This window comes from Ammospiza caudacuta, chromosome 1 (genome assembly GCF_027887145.1).
Source record: "Ammospiza caudacuta isolate bAmmCau1 chromosome 1, bAmmCau1.pri, whole genome shotgun sequence".
NCBI lineage: Eukaryota > Metazoa > Chordata > Aves > Passeriformes > Passerellidae > Ammospiza > Ammospiza caudacuta.
In genome coordinates this window covers 156172959-156189903 of record NC_080593.1, presented here as the reverse complement: position 1 = coordinate 156189903, position 16945 = coordinate 156172959, and the positions used below count along the sequence as shown (strand labels likewise).

Genomic DNA, 16945 nt, shown 5'->3' with positions numbered 1-16945 from the left:
ATAGCGGGGAAACGGGGAAACGAAACGGGGGGGACACCTGGGCGCTGTGCGGGTGTCGTGGGGGATGTGAGTGTGTGTCAGCTGTGCCACCTGTGCCACCTGTGCCACCTGTGCCACCTGTGCCACCGGTGCCACCTGGGCCGTGTGTGCTGGGCTGTGTCACCTGTGCCATGTGTGGCAGGTCATGGGCGCCAAGTGTTCCGAGTGTGCCGTGTGCACCGTGTGTGCCACCTGTGTCACCTGGGCTGTGTGTGTCACCTGTGTCACCTTTCTTGTGCGTGCCATCTCTCCTCTGTGTGTCACCTGTGCTGTGTGTGTTACCTGGGCTGTGTGTGTGTCACCTGTGTCACCTTTCTTGTGCGTGCCATCTCTCCTCTGTGTGTCACCTGTGCTGTGTGTGTCACCTGGGCTGTGTGTGTGTCACCTGTGTCACCTGTGTCACCTGTGCCACCTGTGTCACCTGTGCCACCTGGGCTGTGTGTGCTGGGCTGTGTCACCTGTGCCATGTGCGGCAGGTAATGGGCGCCAAGTGTTCTGAGTGTGCCGTGTGCACCGTGTGTGCCACCTGTGCCTCCTGTGCCGTGTGTGCCATCTCTCCTCTGTGTGTCACCTGTGCTGTGTGTGTTACCTGGGCTGTGTGTGTGCCACCTGTGCCACCTGTGCCACCTGTGTCACCTGTGCCGTGTGTGCCATCTCTCCTCTGTGTGTCACCTGTGCTGTGTGTGTCACCTGGGCTGTGTGTGTGTCACCTGTGTCACCTGTGCCACCTGTGCCACCTGTGCCACCTGTGCCACCTGTGTCACCTGGTCTGTGTGTGTCACCTGTGTCACCTGGGCCGTGTGTGCCAGGCCATGGGGGCCATGTGTTCTGAGTGTGCCGTGTGCACCGTGTGTGCCACCTGTGCCACCTGTGCCTCCTGTGCCGTGTGTGCCATCTCTCCTCTGTGTGTCACCTGTGCTGTGTGTGTTACCTGGGCTGTGTGTGTGTCACCTGTGCCACCTGTGCTGTCTGTGCCATGTGTGCCATCTCTCCTCTGTTTGTCACCTGTGGCGTGTGCGTCACCTGTGTCACCTGGTCTGTGCGTGTCACCTGTGCCGTGTGCGTCACCTGTGCTGTGCCACCTGTGCTGTGTGTGCCGGACCATTTGTGACATGTCACAGTGTGTCACCTGTACTGTGTGTGTCACCTGTGCCGTGTGTGCCAGGCCACGGGTGCCACGTGTTCTGAGTGTGCCGTGTGCACTGTGTGTGCCACCTGTGCCACCTGTGCCGTGTGTTCTGTGTGTCACTGTGCCACCTGTGCCATGTGTGTGTCACCTGTGCTGTGTCCCCTGTGCTGTGTGCGCCGTGTGTGCCACCTATCCTGTGTGTCACCTGTGCTGTGCCACCCGTGCCAGGCCATTTGTGACATGTCACGGTGTCACCTGGGCCGTGTCACCTGTGCCGTGTGTGGCAGATCACGGGCACCGCGTGCTCCGAGTGTGCCGTGTGCACCGTGGGCGTCACCTGTGCCACCTGTGCCACCTGTGCCGTGCGTGTGTCACCCGTGATCTGTGTGCCGCCTGTGCCGCGTGTGCCAGGCCATTTGTGCCATGTCACAGTGTGCCACCTGCGCTGTGCCACCTGTGCCGTGTGTGCCACGAGTGACCTTTGTCCTTCCCTGTCCCCTCTCTCCCCTGTCACACTGTCCCCTGTCCCCTTGTGCCACCCTGTCCTTCCCGTCCCCCCATCTCCTGTCCCCCTGGCACCATCCCCATGTCTCCCTGTGCCACCCTGTCCCCCCTGTCCCCCCGTCCCCCCTGTCCCCCTGTCCCTCCCTGTCCCCATGTCCTTTGTGCCACCCTGTGCCACCTTGTCCCCCCGTCCCCTGTCCCCCGATGCTGTGCCCATGTCCCCACGTCCCCCTGTCCCCCCTGTGCCCTCTCCCTTGTCCTCCCTGTGCCCCCTGTGCCCCCTGTGCCACCCTGTCCCCTTTTCCCCCCTTGTCCCCCCTGTCCCCCTGACACTGTCCCCTGTCCCTCCATGTCCCCTGTCCCCATGTCCCCCTGTGCCACCCTGTCCCTCCTGTCCCCCCTGACACCATCCCCATGTCCCCATGTCCCCCTGTGCCACCCTGATGCTGTCCCTCTGTCCCCCTGTGCCACTCTGTCCCCTGTCCCTCCCTGTCCCCTGTCCCCTGTCCCCCCTGTCCCCCCTGTCCCCCCTGACGCCGCCCCCATGTCTCCCTGTGCCACCCTGTCCCCCCCGTCCCATGTCCCCCTTGTCCCTCCCTGTCCCCTTGTCCCCTCTGTTCCCTGTCCCCCCGACGCTGTCCCCATGTCCCCACGTCCCCCTGTCCCCTTGTCCGCCCTGTCCCTGTCTGTCCCCCTGTCCCCCCTGACGCTGTCCCTGTCCCCCCTGTCCCCCTGTGCCCCCTGTCCCCCCTGTCCCCTGTCCCTGTCCCTCCCTGTCCCCCTGTCCCCCCTGTCCCCTATCCCCTGTCCCCCTGTCCCTGTCCCCCTGTCCCCCTGTCCCCTGTCCCCCTGTCCCCCTGTCCCCCTGTCCCCCTGTCCCCGTCCCCCCTGTCCCCTGTCCCCCCTGTCCCCCTGTCCCCCCGTCCCCTGTGCCCCCTGACGCTGTCCCTGCCTGTCCCCTGTCCCCCCTGTCCCCCCTGTCCCCCTGCCCTCCCTGTCCCCTGTCCCTGTCTGTCCCCTGTCCCCCCTGTCCCCTGCCCTCCCTGTCCCCTGTCCCTGTCTGTCCCCTGTCCCCCTGACGCTGTCCCTGTCCCCGCAGTGTCCCTCGGTGCCAGCGCTGCTGGCCCTGGCCGGGAAGGGTCCGGGTGGCACCGCCGGGCTCGAGGCCACCGAGCTGTCCTGGCTGGGGGCGGCCGTGGTGGCCACGCTCAGGGACCCCCCGGCCACGTGCGGGGACATCGGCGGGGACACCCATGGGGACACCGATGGGGACACCCATGGGGACGCTGAAGAGGACACCAATGGTGACACCAACGGGGTCATAGATGGGGACGTCCATGGTGACACCGATGGGGACACCAACGGTGACATCCACGGGGATACCAATGGTGACACCGATGGGGACACCAAGGCCACCACAGGGTCCTGGGCCAGCCGTGTCCGAGCCCTGCATCACCAGTTTGTCACCCATGTCACTGGCGATGTCACCGGTAACGTCACCGGCGATGTCACCGTCACCGTCACTGGCCGTGGTGGCCCCGGGCTGCGGGAGGTGGCCGAGCTGCTGGCGGCCATCGAGCCCAACTACCGCGGGGACAACGGGCACCAGGTGAGGGGACACGGGGACATGGGGACACGGGGACATGGGGAGGGACAGGGGACATGTGAGGGTCAGGGGGGACGTGGGGACATGGGGACACGGGGGGACAGTGGGACATGGGCACATGGGGGCATGGGGACATCAGGGGACACATGGGGGCATGGGGACACGAGGGTGGCATGGGGAACAAGGGGACACAAGGACACGGGGACATGGGGACATGGGGACACAGGGGGACATGAGGAGACACAGGGGGACATGGGGACCACAAGGACATGGGGGGACATGGGGACACAAGGGGACATGGGGACACGAGGGTGGCATGGGGAACAAGGGGACACAGGTGGGACACGGGGACATGGGGACACGAGGGTGGCATGGGGACATGGGGGGACATGGGGACACAAGAGGACATGGGGGGACACGGGGACATGGGGGGACACGGGGTGTGGCCTGGGGAGGGGACAGGTGGCCTTGGGGCACAGAGAGGTGACACAGCACGGCCACCTGTCCGTGGGGACACCGTGCCCTGGGGAGGTGACAAATGTCCCACTGTGCCCTGGGGAGGTGACACCCCTGGTGCCACGGTGGCAGTGTCCGGGTGACATTTGGGTGACATTAGGGTGACCCGAGGGTGACACGGTGACATTTGGGTGCCACAGGCCTGCGTGGACGCTCGGGGGGTGCTGGCAGCTGCCACCAGGATGTCCCCAAGGTTGGGGACGGGCCGGGTGCTGGTGGCACTCGGGGTCCTGGTGCTGCGCGGCCACCGCCTCTGCCCCGGGGACAGCGGGGACAGCGGGGACACGGCCAGCCCCCGGTGCGGGGACAGCAGCTGGCACCTTGGGGACACCGGTGACATGGACACGGCCCATGGGGACACGGACGCCTGGCACTGTGGGGACACCAGTGACATCAACGCCTCCCGTGGGGACACGGACAGCAAGCACGGTGACATTGGCAGCCGCCTTGGGGACACGGACACCTGGCACGGTGACATTGGCAGCCGCCTTGGGGACACCTGGCATGGTGACAGCCACCCCGGGGACATCGAGAGCCACCACGGCCCCACGGCACCCAGCTCTGGGGACAGCGGTGACAATGTCACTGTCCCCACGGCCACCAACAGCACCGAGCCTGAGGAGCAGCTGGGTGTCACCGAGAGTGAGTGGGGACAGGGACAGGGACAGGGACAGGGATGGGGACAGGGACAGGGACAGGGATGGGGACAGGGACGGGAATGGGGACAGGGGACAGGGATGGGGACACTGACCCTGTGTCCCCTGTCCCATGTCCCGTGTCCCCTGTCCCTGTCCCTGTTCCTGTCCCCATCCCTGTCCCTGTCCCTGTGTCCCTGTCCCTGTCCCCATCCCTGTCCCCATCCCTGTCCCTGTCCCCTGTCCCTGTCCCTGTGTCCCTGTCCCTGTCCCTGTCCCCATCCCTGTCCCTGTGTCCCCTGTCCCATGTCCCGTGTCCCCTGTCCCTGTCCCTGTTCCTGTCCCCATCCCTGTCCCTGTCCCTGTGTCCCTGTCCCTGTCCCCATCCCTGTCCCCATCCCTGTCCCTGTCCCCTGTCCCTGTCCCTGTGTCCCTGTCCCTGTCCCCATCCCTGTCCCCATCCCTGTCCCTGTGTCCCTGTGTCCCTGTCCCTGTCCCCATCCCTGTCCCCATCCCTGTCCCTGTCCCTGTCCCTGTGTCCCTGTCCCTGTCCCTGTCCCTGTCCCCTGTCCCCTGTCCCTGTCCCTGTGTCCCTGTCCCTGTCCCCATCCCTGTCCCCATCCCTGTCCCCATCCCTGTCCCTGTCCCTGTCCCTGTCCCTGTCCCTGTCCCTGTCCCCTGTCCCTATCCCTGTTCCTGTCCCCTGTCCCTGTCCCCTGTCCCTGTCCCTGTCCCTGTCGCAGGGTACCTGCTGGGGACACTGACGGCGCTGGCGCTGGCGCTGGTGCCGCTGGTGGCGCTGGCCCTGGTGCTGTGTCCCCGCTGTCCCCTGTGCTCGCGCTGTCCCCACGGTGCCGGATGTCGCCGGTGTCGCCGGTGTCGCCTGTGTCCCCCGCGCTGGTGGCGCCCCCTGCTGGACGGGCTGGCGGCCGGGGCGCTCAGCGGGGACGCGCTGCTGCACGTGCTGCCCGAGGTGGGGACAGCGAGGGGACATCGGGGACAGTGGGGACAGTGGGGACAGTGGGGACAGTGGGGACATTGGGGGGACACTGGGGACATTGGGGACACCTCGGGGACATTGGGGACAGTGGGGACATCGGGGACATTGGGGGGACACTGGGGACATTGGGCACAGCGGGGGGACATTGGGGTCACCTTGGGGACATTGGGGACATTGGGGACATTGGGGACATTGAGGACATTAGGGAGACCATAGGAACATTGGGGACATTGGGGACATCAGGGACAGCATGGGGAAAAGGGGACGTTGGGGACACTGGGGATATTGGGGACACTGGGGACCTTGGGGGGACAGCGGGGCCATTGGGGACACTGGGGCCATTGGGGACAGTGGGGACACTGGGGGGACTGGGGACAGTGGGCAAGTTGGGGACATTGGGAACATCAAGGGGACACTGGGGACATTGGGGACATTGGGGACATTGGGGACATTGGGAGGATTGGGGACATTGGGGACACTGAGGGCATTTGGGACATTGGAGACTGTTGGGGACATCGGGGGCACTGGGGACATTGGGGGACATTTGGGGACATGGAGGGACATGAGGGACACTGAGGGGACAGGGGATGGGGGACATGGGGGACAGGGGAGGATTTGAGGGGACACAGGGACAGGGGGACATTGGGGGGGACATTGGCGACACACTGGGGCATGGAGGGACGGGGGATTGGGGACATTGGGGGGGACATTGGGGGCACAAGGGGTGGCACTGGGGACATGGTGGGGACACATGGTGGGAGGGGGACATCGATGCCACCACGTGTCACTCGTGTCCCCAACAGGCCCTGGGGGTGCACAGCCACTCAGACGGGGGACACTGATGTCACTGATGTCACTGATGTCACTGATGTCCCCAACAGGCCCTGGGGGTGCACAGCCACTCCGAGGGGGGACACTCGGAGCACGGGGGGGACACGGGGAGGTGACACTGATGTCACCGCATGTCACTCATGTCCCCGCTGTCCCCACAGGCCCTGGGGGTGCACAGCCACTCGGAGCAGGGGGGTGACACTGATGTCACTGATGTCACCGATGTCACTGATGTCACTGATGTCCCCGGTGTCCCCGCAGGCCCTGGGGGTGCACAGCCACGCGGACGGGGGACACTCGGAGCACGGGGGTGACACCCACAGCCCCCCCTGGGAGCTGCTGGCCGTGCTGGGGGGGCTCTACGGGGGCTTCGTCCTGGAGCGGCTGCTGGGGGGGCTGGGAGCGCCCCCCGAGGAGGTGGGGACACCTCGGGGACACCTCGGGGACACTGGGGTGACATTTGGGACATTGGGGTGACATTTGGGACATTGGGGACACTGGGGTGACATTTGGGACACTGGGGGGACATTTGGGACATTGGGGACACTGGGGTGACATTTGGGACATTGGGGACACTGGGGGGATTTGGGACATTGGGGACACTGGGGTGACATTTGGGACATTGGGGACACTGGGGGGATTTGGGACATTGGGGACACTGGGGGGACATTGGGGGGACATTGGGGTACTGGGAGCGTCCCCCAAGGCGGTGGGGACACCCAAGGGACACTGGGGACACTGGGGGGACATTGGAGACACCGAGGGGGCGTTGGGGGGACATTGAGGGGACATTGGGGACGTTGGGGGGATTGGGGACATTGGGGGACATTGGGGACACTGGGAGGATTGGGAAGATTGAGGACATTGGTGTAATTCGGGACATTGTGGGAATTGGGGGGATTGGGGACATTGGGGGGGACATTGAGGACGTTGGGGACACTGAGGGGACATCGGGGACACTGCGGGAATTTGGGACACTGGAGGAATTGGGGACATTGGGGGCATTTTTGGGGTGGGGGGCTCCAAGCCAGGTTGGGCTGGGGAGGGGATTTGGGGTTCAATGAGTCTGGGGGCGTCACCTGCTGATGGGGGGGGCGGTTTTGGGGTACAGAACCCCCTCCCCCCGCAGGTAAAGGATGGAGACCCCGCCCCTGACCCCGCCCAGAGCACGCAGGAACTGACCAATCAGGGTACGGCACCAAATCCCCCCAAAACCCCCCAAATTCTGCACTAAAACCCCACAACCTCCCCCAAAAAGCTCCTCAAATTCTGCCCTAAAACCACCCAAATTCTGCCCCCAAAATCCCCCCAAATCCCCCCCAAAACTCCCCAAATTCTGCGCTAAAACTCTCCAAATCCACCCCAAAAAATTCCCCCAAATTCTGCCCCAAATCCCCCAAAGCCTCCTCAAATCCCCCCCAAAACTCCTCAAATATCCCCAAAACCCCCCCTCAAAACTCATCAATCCCCCCAAAATTCCTCAAATCTCCCCAAATTCTCCCCAAAACTCCTCAAATCCCCCCAATCTTCCCCCAAATCCCCCCAAATCTCCCCAATTTCCCCCCAAAACTCCTCAAATTACCCCCAAAATTCCCTCTGAAATCTCTCAAATCCCCATAAAATACCCCAAATCCCCCCAAAACCCTCCAAATTCCCTCCCAAACCTCCTCAAAGCCCCCCTAAAATTCCCCAAATCCTCCCAACCCCCCCCAAAACTCCCCAAACCCCCCAAAAGCCCCCAAGTTCCCCAAATTCTGCCACAAAACTCCTCAAATCTCCCCAATCTTCCCTCCCAAAACTCCTCAAATCTCCCTAATCTTCCCCCAAACCCCCCCAAATCTCCCCAATTTTCCCCCCAAACTCTCCAAATTTCTCCCAACCCCCCCCCCGCCAAAATTCCCCATGAAACTCCTCAAATCCCCACAAAATTTCCCAAATCCCCCCAAAACTCCCCAAATTCCCTCCCAAAACTCCTCAAAGCTCCCCAATTTTTCCCCCAAAACTCCTCAAATTTCCTCCGAAACTTCCCCATGAAACTACTCAAATTCCCCCATAAATCCTCAGATTCCCCAAATTCTGCCCCAAAACTCCTGAAATCTCCCCAAAACCCCTCAAATCTCCCCAAAAGCCCCCCAAAAATCCCCCTGAAACTCCTCAAATCCCCACGAAATTCCCCAAACCGCCCCAAAACCTCTCCCGAAACTCCTTGACTCTCTCTCCCCAAACCCCTCCAACTTCCCTCCACAAAACTCCTCAAATCCCCACGAAATTCCCCAAATCCCCACGAAATTCCCCAAATCCCCTCAAAATTCCCCAAAGCCCCTCAAAACTCCCCCGGTAAAAGGGTGGGCGCTGCCGACCCAGGTGGGACTCGAACCCACAATTCCCAGCTCCGGAGGCTGATGCCTTGTCCATTAGGCCACTGGGCCGGGCGCGGGCCGGCGGCGCCGGGCGCCACCTGGGGGCGCTCCGGGGGACAGCGGGGACATTGGGGGGGGACACGGGGGGGACATTGGGGGGAAATTGGGGATATTGGGGGGATCTGGGGGACATTGGAGACATTTGGGGGGACATTTGGGACACTGGGAACATTGGGGGATATCGGGGGGACATTTGGGGGGATATTGGGGGATATTGGGGGGATGTTGAAGATATTGGGGGGATATTGGGGGGATATCGGGGGGATATTGGGGACATTTGGGGGGATGTTGGGGGATATTGAGGGGATATTGGGGGGATATTGGGGGGATATTGGGGGGATGTTGAAGATATTGGGGGGATATTGGGGGGATATTGGAGACATTTGGGGGGACATTTGGGACATTGGGGGGACATTGGGGACACTGGGAACATTGGGGGATATCGGGGGGACATTGGGGGGAAATTGGGGATATTGGGGGGGATCTTGGGGACATTGGAGACATTTGGGGGGACATTTGGGACACTGGGAACATTGGGGGATATCGGGGGGACATTGGGGGGAAATTGGGGATATTGGGGGGGATCTTGGGGACATTGGAGACATTTGGGGGGACATTTGGGACACTGGGAACATTGGGGGATATCGGGGGGACATTGGGGGGACATTGGGGGGATATTGGGGACATTTGGGGGGATATTGGGGGATATTGGGGAACATTGGGGGGATATTGGGGGGATGTTGAAGATATTGGGGGGATATTGGGGGGATATTGGGGACATTTGGGGGGATGTTGGGGGATATTGAGGGGATATTGGGGGAATATTGGGGGGATATTGGAGACATTTGGGGGGACATTTGGGACATTGGGGGGACATTGGTGACACTGGGAACATTGGGGGACATTGGGGGGGTATTGGAGGGATATTGGGGGGATTTGGGGGCATATTGGGGACATTGGGGACATTTGGGGGGATATTGGGGACATTTAGGGGCATATTGAGGACATTGGGGACATTTGGGGGGATATTGGGGACATTTGGGGGGACATTGGGGACACTGGGGACATTGGGGGCATTGGGGACATTGGGGGGCACAGGGATCACGGTGGGGGACATTGGGGACATTGGGGACATGGGGGACAGAGGGGACACGGAGAGGTGATTGGGGGGGACATTGGGGATAATGGGGACGCTTGGGACATTTGGGGACATCGGGGGGGCATTGGGCGGATATTGGGGGATATTGGGGGGACATTTGGGGGGATGTTGGGGACATTGAGGATGTTGGGGGACATGGGGGGGACACGGCGGTGTCCAGAGGTTCCTGGGGGTGCCCCCAGTGACCTCAGGTGTCCCCGTGAGTGACCTGGGGGGTCCCCAGGTGTCCCCGGGTGACACAGGACTGTCCCCAGGTGTCCCCAGGTGTCCCCGGGTGACACAGGACTGTCCCCAGGTGTCCCCAGGTGTCCCCAGGTGTCCCCGGGTGACACAGGACTGTCCCCAGGTGTCCCCAGGTGTCCCCAGGTGTCCCCAGGTGTCCCCGGGTGTCCCGCGGGTGCCCTGTGCTGACCCCTGTCTCTCTCTCCCTCTCTCTCTGTGTCTGTCCCGGTGTATCCCACGTCTGTCTGTCCCGTGTCTGTCTGTCTGTCCCGTGTCTGTCCCGTGTCTGTCCCGTGTCCCTCTGTCTGTCCCCCATGTTCTTGTATCCCCATGTCTCTCTCATCTGTCCCGTGTCTGTCCCGGTGTATCCTGCGCCTGTCTGTCTGTCTGTCTGTCTGTCCCGGTCTATCTCGTGTCTGTCTGTCTGTCCCGTGTCCGTGTGTCTGCCTGCCCCGATGTATCCCCGTCCATCTGTCCCCTGTCTGTCTGTCCTGGTCTATCCCGTGTCTGTCTGTGTGTCTGTCCGTGTGTCTGTCTGTCTGTCCCGTGTCTGTCCCGTGTCTGTCTGTCCCGTGTCTGTCCGTGTGTCTGTCTGTCTGTCCCGTGTCTATGCTGTGTCTATCCCGTGTCCGTCCCGTGTCTGTCCTGTGTCCGTGTGTCCGTGTGTCCGTGTGTCTGTCTGTCCCGTGTCTGTCCGTGTATCCGTGTGTCCGTCCCGTGTCTGTCCCGTGTCCGTGTGTCCGTGTGTCTGTCTGTCCGTCCCGTGTCTGTCCGTGTGTCCGTCTGTCCGTCCCGTGTCTGTCCGTGTGTCTGTCTGTCCGTCCCGTGTCCGTCCCGTGTCCGTCCCGTGTCCGTCCCGTGTCTGTCCCGTGTCCGTGTGTCCGTGTGTCTGTCTGTCCGTCCCGTGTCCGTCCCGTGTCTGTCCCGTGTCCGTGTGTCCGTGTGTCTGTCTGTCCGTCCCGTGTCCGTCCCGTGTCGGTCTGTCTGTCCCAGGCTCGGGCCGCGCGCAGGCGCTGTTGCTGTCGGCAGGGGGCGCCGTTCACCGCCTGGCGGACGGGCTCGCGCTCGGCTCCGCCTTCGCCGCTTCCGGCAGCGCCGGGGCCGCCGCGGGGGCGGGGCTGGCCCTGCACGAGCTGCCGCGCGCCTTCAGTAAGGGGCGGGGCCTGGGGAAGGGGGCGGGGCTATGGGTATGGAGGCGGGGTTATGAGCATGGAGGCGGGGCTGGCCCTGCACGAGCTGCCGCGCGCCTTCAGTAAGGGGCGGGGCCTGGGGAAGGGGGCGGGGCTGGCCCTGCACGAGCTGCCGCGGGCCTTCAGTAAGGGGCGGGGCCTGGGGGAAGAGGGCGGGGCTATGGGAACGGGGGCGGGGCTGGCCCTGCGCAGGCTTGCCGCAGGCTCTCTGGGAAAGGAGCGGGGCTAAGGGGAGGAGGCGGGGCCTCTGAATGGGGCGGGGCCTCTGTATTGGGGCGGGGCCTCTGTATTGGGGCGGGGCTTTGTGCCGAGGGGCGGGGCCTGTGCGGAGGGGGTGGAGCCTGGGAGTGCTCAGGGGCTCTCAGTGTCGCTGTCCCCGCGGGTGACACCTGACCGTGTCTGGGGACAGAGCTCTGAGGGCGGCTGTCCCTGCGGGTGACACCTGGCGCTGTCCCGGGTTTGGGGACATTTCTGAGTGCCGCTCTCCCTGTGTTTCGGGACATTTCTCAGTGTGGCTGTCCGGAGTTTGGGGACATTTATCTCAGTGTCACTGTCCCCGCAGGTGGCACCTGGCACTGTCCCGTGTTGGGGACATTTCTGTCAGTGTTATTGTCCCCGCAGGTGACGCGCTGGCGCTGTATTTGGGGACAGTTCTGGGTGTGGCTCTCTCTGTGTTTGGGGACATTTCTCATTGTCACTGTCCCGAGTCTGGGGACATTTCTGTCAGTGTCGCTGTCCCGCAGGTGACGCGCTGGCGCTGTCCCGAGTTTGGGGACATTTCTCAGTGTAGCTGTCCCGTGTTGGGGACATTTCTGTCATTGTCATTGTCCCCGCCGGTGACGCGCTGGCGCTGTATTTGGGGACAGCTCTGGGTGTGGCTCTCTCTGTGTTTGGGGACATTTCTGTCAGTGTCACTGTCCCGAGCCAGGGGACATCTCTCAGTGTCGCTGTCCCGCAGGTGACGCGCTGGTGCTGTCCCTGTTTGGGGACATCTCTCAGTGTCGCTGTCCCGCAGGTGACGCGCTGGTGCTGTCCCTGTTTGGGGACATCTCTCAGTGTCGCTGTCCCGCAGGTGACGCGCTGGTGCTGTCCCTGTTTGGGGACATGTCTCAGTGTCGCTGTCCCGCAGGTGACGCGCTGGTGCTGTCCCTGTTTGGGGACATCTCTCAGTGTCGCTGTCCCGCAGGTGACGCGCTGGTGCTGTCCCTGTTTGGGGACATGTCTCAGTGTCGCTGTCCCGCAGGTGACGCGCTGGTGCTGTCCCTGTTTGGGGACATCTCTCAGTGTCGCTGTCCCCGCAGGTGACGCGCTGGTGCTGTCCCTGTTTGGGGACATCTCTCAGTGTCGCTGTCCCCGCAGGTGACGCGCTGGTGCTGTCCCTGTTTGGGGACATCTCTCAGTGTCGCTGTCCCGCAGGTGACGCGCTGGTGCTGTCCCTGTTTGGGGACATCTCTCAGTGTCGCTGTCCCGCAGGTGACGCGCTGGTGCTGTCCCTGTTTGGGGACATCTCTCAGTGTCGCTGTCCCGCAGGTGACGCGCTGGTGCTGTCGCAGGCCGGGCTGGGCACCCGCCGCACGGTGGCGCTGGCCGCGGCCGGGGCGCTGCCGGTGCTGCCGGGGGTGGTGGCCGGGCTGGCCCTGGGGGCCGCCCCCGCCGCCCGCACCTGGCTGGCGGCCCTGGGCGGGGGCTTCCTGCTGCACCTGGCGCTGTGCCACATGGTGAGGGACATTGGGGACATCGGGGGGATTGGGGACATTGGGGGGATTGGGGATTCCTGCTGCACCTGGCGCTGTGCCACATGGTGAGGGACATGGGGACAGCGGGGGGATTGGGGACACTGGGGACATTGGGGGGATTGGGGACATTGGGGGGATTGGGGACATCGGGGGGATTGGGGACACTGGGGACATTGGGGACATTGGGGGGATTGGAGACATTGGGGACACTGGGGGGATTGGGGACATTGGGGACATTGGGGACATTGGGGGGATTGGGGACATTCAGGACATTGGGGACATTGGGGGGATTGGAGACATTGGGGACATTGGGGACATCGGGGACATCGGGGACATCGGGGACATTGGGGACATTGGGGGGATTGGGGATTCCTGCTGCACCTGGCGCTGTGCCACATGGTGAGGGACATGGGGACATCGGGGGGATTGGGGACACTGGGGACATTGGGGGGATTGGGGACATTGGGGGGATTGGGGACATCGGGGGGATTGGGGACATTGGGGACATTGGGGGGATTGGAGACATTGGGGACACTGGGGGGATTGGGGACATTGGGGACATTGGGGACATTGGGGGGATTGGGGACACTGGGGACATCGGGGACATCGGGGACATTGGGGACATTGGGGGGATTGGGGATTCCTGCTGCACCTGGCGCTGTGCCACATGGTGAGGGACATGGGGACATCGGGGGGATTGGGGACACAGTGGCATCAAGGGAACTCTGGGGACACTGGGGTGACCCTCAGGTGTCCCACAGGTGCTTGTGGGTACCTGTAGCTGTCACATGGGTACTCGCAAGTGACCCCAGGTGACGCTCAGGTGTCCCCAGGTGACACTGAGATGACTCTCAGGTGACACTCAGGTATCCCAGGTAACTCCTAGGTGACTCTCGGGTGTCCCCAGGTGACCCCCAGGTGACTCTCAGGTGACTCTCAGGTGACTCTCAGGTGACACTCAGGTGACACTCAGGTATCCCAGGTGACTCTCAGGTGACTCTCAGGTGACGCTCAGGTGACACTCAGGTGACACTCAGGTGACACTCAGGTGACGCTCAGGTGACACTCAGGTGACACTCAGGTGACACTCAGGTGACGCTCAGGTGACACTCAGGTATCCCAGGTGACTCTCAGGTGACACTGACACGTCCCCAGGTGCCGGCCATGCTGTCCGTGCGCTCCCCCAGGCCCTGGGCGCTGCTGGCGCTGCAGAGCGCGGGGCTGCAGGTGACACTCAGGTGACACTCAGGTGACTCTCAGGTGACACTCAGGTGACACTCAGGTGACGCTCAGGTGACACTCAGGTATCCCAGGTGACTCTCAGGTGACACTGACACGTCCCCAGGTGCCGGCCATGCTGTCCGTGCGCTCCCCCAGGCCCTGGGCGCTGCTGGCGCTGCAGAGCGCGGGGCTGCAGGTGACACTCAGGTGACACTCAGGTGACTCTCAGGTGACACTCAGGTGACACTCAGGTGACGCTCAGGTGACACTCAGGTATCCCAGGTGACTCTCAGGTGACACTGACACGTCCCCAGGTGCCGGCCATGCTGTCCGTGCGCTCCCCCAGGCCCTGGGCGCTGCTGGCGCTGCAGAGCGCGGGGCTGCTCGGGGGGTGGGCGCTGCTGCTGCTGCTGGCCCTCAACGAGCAGGGCGACGAGCACTGACACCACCTGGAGCACACCTGGAGCACACCTGGGCACAGCTGGAACACACCTGGATGGAGCTGGAACATGCTTGGAGACATCTGCAACATTCCTGGATACACCTGGGCACACCTGGGCACACCAGGACAAAAATGGACACAATTGTAACACACCTGGATGCACCTGGACACACGTGGGCACACCCGGGCACACCTGGAGACACCCGGGCACACCTGGATGGACCTGGGCACACCTGGATGGACCTGGGCACAGCTGGAACGCACCTGGGCATGCCTGGGCACAGCTGGGCACAGCTGGGGGCACGCCCACACCACCTCGGAGGGGCAATGGGGCAATAAAGGTGGAAACAGAGCTGGAGTCCTGGATCTGGGGTGGGAACTGGGAGCGACTGGGAGCGACTGGGGGCAACTGGGAGGGACTGGGAGGGCACTGGGAGGGACTGGGGGGACTGAGGGGCAACTGGAAGGGAACTGGGGATGGACTGGGAGTGACTGGGAGGGCACTGGGAGGGACTGGGGGGACTGAGGGGCAACTGGAAGGGAACTGGGGATGGACTGGGAGTGACTGGGAGGGCACTGGGAGTGACTGGGGAGCAACTGGGAGGGCACTGGGAGGAACTGGGAGCAACTGGGAGGGGACTGGGATGAGCTGGGGGGGACAGGAAGTGACTGGGAATGGACTGGAAGTGACTGGGAGCAACTGGGAGTGACTGGGAGTGACTGGGAATGGAATGGGAGGGACTGGGAGGGACTGGGGGCAACTGGGATGGACAGGAGGGCAACTGGGAGGGACTGGGAGGGACTGGGGGGCAACTGGGAGGGACTGGAAGGGCACTGGGAGCGACTGGGAGGGACTGGGAATAGACTGGGGGGGGACTGGGAGTGACTGGGAGGGAACTGAGAAGGACTGGGGAGCACTGGGGGTACTGGGAGGGAACTGGGAGCACTGGAAGGAACTGGGAGTGACTGGGAGGGCACTGGGGTGCAGCCCCTTTTTGGGGGGCTATAGGGTTTCTATGGGGGTCCCGCCCTTTTTGGGGGTCCTGACTCCCTCCAGCCCCCCTCCATGGGGTCCAGCCCGTTTTTGGGGTATCCAGGACCCCCCAAATCCCCCCAAATTTCCCCCAAATCCCCTCAGAGGGTCTGTGGGGTTTTGGGGGGGTCCCCCGGGGATCCCCCGTTCCTCTGGAGGACCCCGCGTCTCTATGGTCGACGCGGGAGCGGCCAGAGCGGCCCCGGGAGCGCCGCTCTAGCGCCACTTCCGGCCCCACTTCCGGCATCTCTGTGGTGGCGGCGGGAGCGGCGGGAGCGGGACGGGCCCGCGTGGGAGCGGTGAGGATGGGGCGCGGATTTTGGGGGGATTTTGGGGGTTTTGAGGGGTTTTTAGGGGGTTTGAGGGGGACTGAGGGGTGCAGGGGGCGGTGGAGGGAGGTGGGGTGGCTGAGGCGACTGAGGGGAGTTTTAGCGGATCCCTGGGGGGAAAATGGGGGGAATCAGGGGGGAGGTTTTAGAGATGCTTTGGGGGGGGGGGGGGGGGTTGAGCGAAAATTTGGGGGGTCCTTGAGGGGAAATGGGGGAGACTGAGGGGGGAAAGTGGGGAGGGTCCTGTGAGGGGTCTGTGGGGGAATTTGGGGGGTCTGTGAGGGGGAAATGGGGGAATGAGGGAGGAGGATTTTGGGGTCCTTTGAGGGGGGTCTGAGGAGAGTTTTGGGGAGTCTGTGAGAGGAAAATGGGGGGACTGAGGGGGGAGACTTGAGGGGTCCTTTGGGGCTCTGAGGGAAATTTGAGGAGTCTATGAGGGGAAAATGGGGGGGTCCTTTAAGAAGAGTTTGAGGGATTTGAGGGGAGTTTTAGGGGGGTCCGTCAGGGGAAAATGGGAAAGACTGAGAGGGAAACTTTTGGGGGCTCTGAGGGGAAATTTGGGGGATCTTTGGGGTTCATAGAGGATAATTGAGGTTGAGGGGCTTTGAGGGGTCTGAGGGGAAATTTGGGGGCTCCATGAGGGGAAAATGGGGGGAAACTGAGGCAGAAGATTTTGGGGGACACTTTGAGGGTGTTGAGGGATCCATGGGGATGAGATCTGGGGGGCTCTGAGGGGAAATTTTGGGGGTGACGGAGGGGGGAAAATGGGGAGGGTCCTGGGAGGGGTCCGAGGGGGAATTTGGGGGCTCAATGAGGGGAAAATGAGGTGAATGAGGGGGGAGATTTTAGGATTCATTTGGGGCAATCTGAGGAGATTTTTGGGGGGTCTGTGAGGGGAATATGGGGGAAACTGAGGGGGAAAAGTTTGGGGGA

General features: G+C 63.1%; 1 protein-coding gene and 1 non-coding gene across 2 annotated transcripts in view; one reads left to right on the top strand and one right to left on the bottom strand.

Moving 5' to 3' along the window:
• Window positions 1-8616: 8616 nt before the first annotated feature.
• On the bottom strand, window positions 8617-8689 carry TRNAR-CCG (transfer RNA arginine (anticodon CCG)). The gene has a single exon. It is a non-coding gene; the product is annotated as a tRNA-Arg (tRNA).
• Window positions 8690-15958: 7269 nt separating this feature from the next.
• Window positions 15959-16945, top strand: part of CPSF1 (cleavage and polyadenylation specific factor 1) — a 62356-nt gene continuing 61369 nt past the window's right edge. The window contains exon 1 of the mRNA XM_058808940.1: window positions 15959-15982. The gene's annotated coding sequence lies outside the window, so the exon portion shown is untranslated. The remainder of the gene's footprint in view (window positions 15983-16945) is intronic.